Consider the following 7,041-nt stretch of genomic DNA (forward strand, 5'->3'; position numbering starts at 1 on the left):
TGTTTAAAACACCCTTACTTAAGTATCTCAAAATATGCATGGATCTCTCTGTAGCATCAAGTTTACATGGCATCAAAATAACAACAGAACAGGGACTAAAATCAGCAACATCACGATGCCTAGTTTGCATGCTTGTGCTAGTCACCACATAGATCAAAAAAATACATGGTAAGCACCTCTGTAAAGAAGACATAGCATAGTTCAAAACACATGTAGACATCAACCTCATAGGATGCACACATCAATCATGGCAAAAATGACAAAAGAGCTCGTTCTGTTAACAGACAGCAGAAAACATCATGAAGCACTCTTCCAACGATGATTCAGGCATCTAGATGACCTCAAATGAATATGATGCAATTGAATGAAACGATGTACTCATTGAGGCGAACAATTCGACATATTACACGCGCAAAACGGAACTACGGATGCAGAGATACGACATGATGAACATGGCATGAAAATTACACAGATCTGGGACTTAGTGAAAATATACCCTCCGAAAAGTCAACTCGGGACGGAGATATCCGGGACGCGGGGATCCCGTTTGGTTCAACTCCTGGTGGATCTTGTCCATCTTCGTGGATCTGGCCGGAGAAGAGCTCCGGCGAGCTCTCTGGCGAGGGAGGCGCGGGGAGGAAGCCGGAGACGGGCGGGGCGAGGCGGATCCGGCCGTGTCCGGCCCGGATCCGGCCGGAGGCGAGGCCGACGGCGGTGGGGAGACAAGGCGACGGGCGGCCGTCGCAGGCTGGAGCCACGGGCAGAGGAGCTTCGGGCACGGCGGTGGCTGGCAATGCGTAGGTCGAGGAGGCGGCGAGGTCAGCGCGGGCGGCGGGGCATGGCGGACGGCGGCGCGCTCCGGCGCGGCGGAGGAAACGGGCGGCGGCGGGCGGTTGCCGGCGGCGCATGGCGCGCGAGGCGCGGTGGCCGACAGCGATGGGCGGCGGAGGCCGGCGATCCGGCGGCGGAGCGGTGCGAGGGCGCGGGGCGCGGGGCGCTCGGGCCCAGGGCGGCCCGGGGCGGCCTCCCGTGGGCTTCGCGGGCCGCGGCAGGGGCTGACGGCGGAGGGACACGTGGCGGGCGGCCACTGGTCCGGGGCGGCGACGTGAAGCGTCCGGCGCGGACGGACATGTCCAGGCGCGGTGGGGTTTCGTCCGGCGGCGGAGAGGGACTAGGTTATGGTTTGGACTGCGCGAAAAATCCGAGGGGAGCACCTATTTATAGGTAGAGGGAGCTAGGAGACTCCAAATGAGGCACGGTTTTCGCCCACACGATCGTGATCGAACGATCGAGAGCATGGAGGGGAGTTAGGTGGGTTTTTGGGCCACTTTGGAAGGGTGTTGGGATGCAAAGAGAAAGGGGGGTTTGGGGCTACACGGATAACCGTTGGAGTATCAAACGACCTCCAAATGGCACGAAACTTGACAGGCGGTCTACCGGTGGTATACCAAGGCCGCTTGGCAAGACTCGGTCCATTCCGAGAACGTTTAACACCTGCTCACAACGAGATACAAAAGGGGAACGCCGGAGGACATAGGAGCGCCGGATTGCAAAACGGACAACGGGGAAAATGCTCGGATGCATGAGACGAACACGTATGCAATGCAATGCACATGATGACATGATATGAAATGCAGATGATGACATGGCAAAATGCAACACACAAGCAAATGACATGGCAACGACGGCGAATAAATGGCAGACACCTGGCGCATCGGATCCGGGGCGTTACACTGATGTGCGGCAAAATGCACCTTCTCCGTATCTGTGCATCCTGTAGTGGTCAACTCCCTTCCCATCTTGCGGAGCCAATCATCTGCAACTATCGGCTCGGTGCTACTAGAGAACACCGATGGATTCAGCCTCAAGAAACGGGCTAAGTGATCAACAGGTGGTGGTGGTGGTGGGTTGTTGTTGTTGTTGTTGTTCCCCTGAGTCTGATTCTGGACTAATATCTGCATCAATGCATTCTGCTGCTGGATCAACTGGGTGAGATCTAGTGGGAAAGCAAGTCCATTGTCACGTCTCGGAGGCATCTGAGGGTTTAGAAAATATGAGAATATAGAATAGAATGAGGTCTAGAGGGAAAACACTACCCATATGCACATGAGACAAATCAATCAATATCACTTCAATCAATTCAAACAAAGGCATACAACGGTCTAGCGATCGTACAAAAGTGCTCGGACTATACTACGCTATCGTCTGGGTCTGAGTCGGTGTCGTCGATGATGATGTAGTTCTCTGGACAAGTGCAATCATCGTCTTCTCCTCCAGTCGCTGGAAATCCCATGAATACTTTCAGTTTCTTCTTCAGATCATCATTCTTCTCCACGAGTGTTGTCATTTCCTTCTCATATCCATCGCGCGTAGACTTGAGTTCTTCCTCCAGCTCCTGCGCACATCTGGTTCTCCTAGCGTCGAATGTGCTGGTTTAACTCCTGGATGAAAGCTACAATTGATCTATCCTTCCTGGTGCTGATCATCTCCCATTGCTCATCTCGGCGCCCACAAATATGGTAGATAGTATCCTTGAGATCCTTGTGGTAAACTTCTCCAATGCGTCCCATGGTGATGTGAGCTGCCATGCTCTTTCCTAGACTCCAGGTTGGTGCATCAAAGGAAAACTCTATGGGCTCAGTGACTGGCATGAACATTCTTCCTGGAACTTGAACTTGAATCATCTAGCGCTCCTCTTTGGGTAAAGTGGCGATGTAGGTCCCGGTGAAACTTGGTACTCCGATATTCAGGTATCTAGTGACTTCCTTTAGGTGGTGTCCAAAGGGTGTATCTTCATCCGGTTGCGTGAACTTGTTCCTTGCATCCGCCATCCTAAAAGAATAGAAAAGATGAGGAGTCAGAAATGAGAAGAGAGAGTAGTGATCTAGGGCTTAGCTTAGTGGTCGTGTCCTACAGTCAGCGTGTGCTCTGATACCATCTTGTAGCGACCAGACCTCAAACAGTCTGATCTCTGTGCATCAATGTCATCCCTGGATTGGTAATGCTGGCATGCACAGTACTTGAAGTATTTATAATAGAGTAGCAATCCCATACTTATTACATTGAATGTCTCAAAAGAGAACTTATTACAATAAATATGGCTTAAGGCCATCTAATAACGATAACAGCGGAAGGCTTGGAAGATAAGCGAGTCCATCAACTCCAACGGCATCACTGAGTATAGAACCACGACCTAACGCACCTTACTCATCGTCTGAAAAGTCTGCAACATGAACGTTGCGGCCCGAAAATGGGTCAGCACATGGAATATGCTGGCAATGTAACACATAGAGAGTAATGAACAGATTAATGCTATCACTACATGCATATATGGCTGGTGGAAAGCTCTATGGTTATAGTTTTGCATAAAGCCAATTTTTCCCTACTGCAAAGGAATAAATTTTATTTAACTATCATGGTGGTTGTTAAACATTGAGAAGGGTACTCCAACTCAATCCCAATTAAGCATCATAATTAAACCCAACAAAATTTAATTAAGTAACATGATGAGATTCACATGATAATCCAAGTACTAGATACTCAAAACGTCCATAACTGGGGACACGGCTAACCATGATTAGTTTGTACACTCTGCAGAGGTTTGCGCACTTTTCCCCACAAGACTCGATCTCCTCCGCTTGATTTCTCGCACTACATGGTGTTTGAGAAATGGATGACCGAGACACAGTCTTTCAGAAGCATTAACTCTCTACTCCTGGTAGACCCTACCAACCTACATCCCCTACATCTGCTAGTCTACCTCTTCAAGAGGTCACACAACTTAATCAACTATGCAAGAGCCCATAGTAGCTTGCGGCTGCACAAAGAAGTTTCTAGCATGAATAATCTCATGATACCTTTGAGCCTAGGTGGCGGTCCATAGGAGAATCACACGGTACCCCGGGATTTCCAAAAATACAGGCAACACTGGGTTCCCCAGGTGCCTCAATCCACCCAGATGTGAATTTAAGTTGCCACCTTAAGTAAACCATTAATTAAACAATCTCACATCTGTCATGGAGACACTCACCCAATCCACGTCTACTAGCATAGCATGGCAATATAAGCAAACGCAGAAGTAACTCCCAAAGGTTTGATAATAAACAGGTAATAGGCTACCTCATCTACTTCCCAAAACCCACATGTTAATCAGATCATAATCATGCAATTGTTTGAGGATTGATCTAATGCAATAAAACTGGGTAGTAAAGAGGTATGATCAAAGTGTTACTTGCCTTGCTGATGATTCGGGAAACCTAGAGATTTGAAGTAGCAAGTGGCACACTCCGGGTACCCTATCGCAAACAAACAAGCATACAATAAGCACACATCTAATGCACAGATAAAACTCGAATGAGATATCTAACCAGAAAGTTTAACTTAAGGACACCAGTTTGCAAAAAGAATCAAATCGAACGAAGCAACGAAACTCAAACGACAAAAGAAACAAGCTTCATTTACTAATCTGGACCTAAGTCAAATTTTACACTAGCAAAAACTTGTTTGAGTTGGTTAAACGGAAAGAGGGTTTCGAGAAGAAACTCCAGGCGCTTGAATAGCCTGATTCTGATAAACGAGCGAAAAGTTATACTAGAACGAAAAACAGATCAGAAATCGCGATCAGAAATAATCACGGAAAATCCGGAAAAAAACGGACAAACAGGCTAACGAACGAACGTTCGCTGTCTGCGAAAAAAAAACCGTTCATTATAATGAACGAACAAACGGGCATTCACAAAATAGACTAAACCGAAAAAAATAAACCGATATGTAAAAAATAAACCGGGTTCCTAAAAAAACGACGGTTTTCTCTTGAAAACCGAGGTGGCGACTACCTCCGGCAGGTCAACGGCGGCGGTGGCGGGTCAACGGCGGCGGCGACGGTCGGCTCCGGCCAGGCGGGTGGCTCCGGCGGCGGCGGGGTTCGGCGGCGGTGGCGGATCGGGCGGCGGATCGGGCGGCGGCGGCGAGGGCAGCGGGCGGCGGCGGCGGCGCGGATCGCGGCGACGGCGCTAGGGTTCGGCGGCAGTGGCGCTAGGGTTCGGCGGTGGCGCGGGCTGGGCTGCGGCAGCGGTAGGCTTCGTGGGCAGGGGCCCCGGCTTATAAAGCCCCCTCGGGCGATGTCCCGCTCGGGTACGTCCCGGAGTCGGTTCCTCTTTTTTTTTTAAACATTATGCACAGAAAAGCAAAAAAAAGAAATACTAAACGGACTACAAAATTCCCGAAATAAATTTTCCCTGACTTCTACAATCAAGCCGGACAATATGAACATTTATTTGGGGCCTAAATGCAATTTTGGAAAACGCGCATTTTTCCTAAATTCAAATAAAATAGCAATAAACTCCAAAAAAATCTAATTTATTTTATTATTAAATCCTCAATATTTCTTTATTTTGGGAAAGTCATTTTATTCCTGCTCTCATATTTTTATAATATAAATAATTGAAAATAAAATAAATAAAATCAAATGATCCTATTTTCAAAATTTGAGAAAACTCAAATATGAAAATAACGAAATCCCCAACTCTCTTCGAGGGTCCTTGAGTTGCGTAGAATTTCTAGGATCGAGCCAAAATGCAATAAATACGATATGCATTGATGATCTAATGTATAACATTCTAAATTGAAAATTTGGGATGTTACACCCCTCTCCGGAGCCCCGAACGGACTCCAGATCAGCCCTCCCGAGAGAGATTAGGGCTTTGTGGCGGCTCCGTATCGTAAAACGTGATGAAACTTTCTCCCTGATTTTTCTCTCCATGAAACGGAATATATGGAGTTGGAGTTGAGGTCGGTGGAGCATCAGGGGGCCCACGAGACAGGGGGGGGCGCGCCCAGGGGGAGGGCGCGCCCCCACCCTCGTGGACAAGGTGTGGGCCCCCTGGCCTTGATTCTTTTGCCAGTATTTTTTATATTTTCCAAAACTTATCTCCGTGGATTTTCAGGTCATTCCGAGAACTTTTGTTTTCTGCACATTAAACAACATCATGGCAGTTCTGCTGAAAACAGCGTCAGTCCGGGTTAGTTTCATTTAAATCATGCAAGTTAGAGTCCAAAACAAGGGCAAAAGTGTTTGGAAAAGTAGATACGTTGGAGATGTATCAGTGTTGCAGTTGTGGTTTAAAGGAAGGAGTCAGGCAAGGAGTATCCGGTTCAAAGGCCGGTTTATTATGTCAGTGAGGTGTTCATTGAGTCTAAGCAGAGGTACCCACATTGGCAACATCTGGTTTATGGCGTCAATGAGGTGCTCATTGGCTAGTCGCAAACTGAAACAATATTTCCTTGGTCATCTCATCACTGTGGTCTTTGCTCCTTAGGGGGATATTATTCAAAACAGAGAAGCCACGGGTCGGGTAGCTAAGTGGGCCATTGAACTTGGACCCCATGGTTCAAAACATGTGCCTCGGGCGGCTATAAAATCTCAAGCACTTTTGGACTTCATCAATGATTGGACAGAGTTGCAGATGCCTGGGGATAAGCCGGATAATACATATTGGACTATTCATTTTGATGAATCGAGGCAGTTGGAAGGCTCGGGGGCTGGAGTTATATTGACTTCCCCACGAGGTGATAAATTTTGTTATGTTTTAAGGTTGATGTTCCCTTGTACTAACAATGCAACTGAATATGAAGCCTTACTCCATGGTCTTCGGATGGCTAAACAGATGAATCTAAGCCGGGTAAGATGTTTTGGTGACTCAAATTTGGTGGCTCAACAAGTGTTAGGGACTTGGGATTCAAAGGATCCACTCATGGCGGCTTATCATCGAGAAGTTGATACTATTGCTGGTCACTTCAAGGGATATCAAGTGGAGCATGTTGATCGAAGGAAAAATGAAGTAGCTGATGTGGGTCTCAGCGTAAGCTGGTCCCCCCTAATATTTTCCTTGATATTTTTCATAACCCATCACCGAAGTTGCTGATACGTCGACGTCGTATCTATAATTTTTGATTGTTCCATGCCTTTATTCTACAACTTTTACATACTTTTGGCAACTTTTTATACTATTTTTGGGACTAACATATTGATCCCGTGCCCAG

The sequence above is a fragment of the Triticum aestivum genome, chromosome 2B (genome assembly GCF_018294505.1).
Source record: "Triticum aestivum cultivar Chinese Spring chromosome 2B, IWGSC CS RefSeq v2.1, whole genome shotgun sequence".
In the NCBI taxonomy this organism is placed as follows: domain Eukaryota; kingdom Viridiplantae; phylum Streptophyta; class Magnoliopsida; order Poales; family Poaceae; genus Triticum; species Triticum aestivum.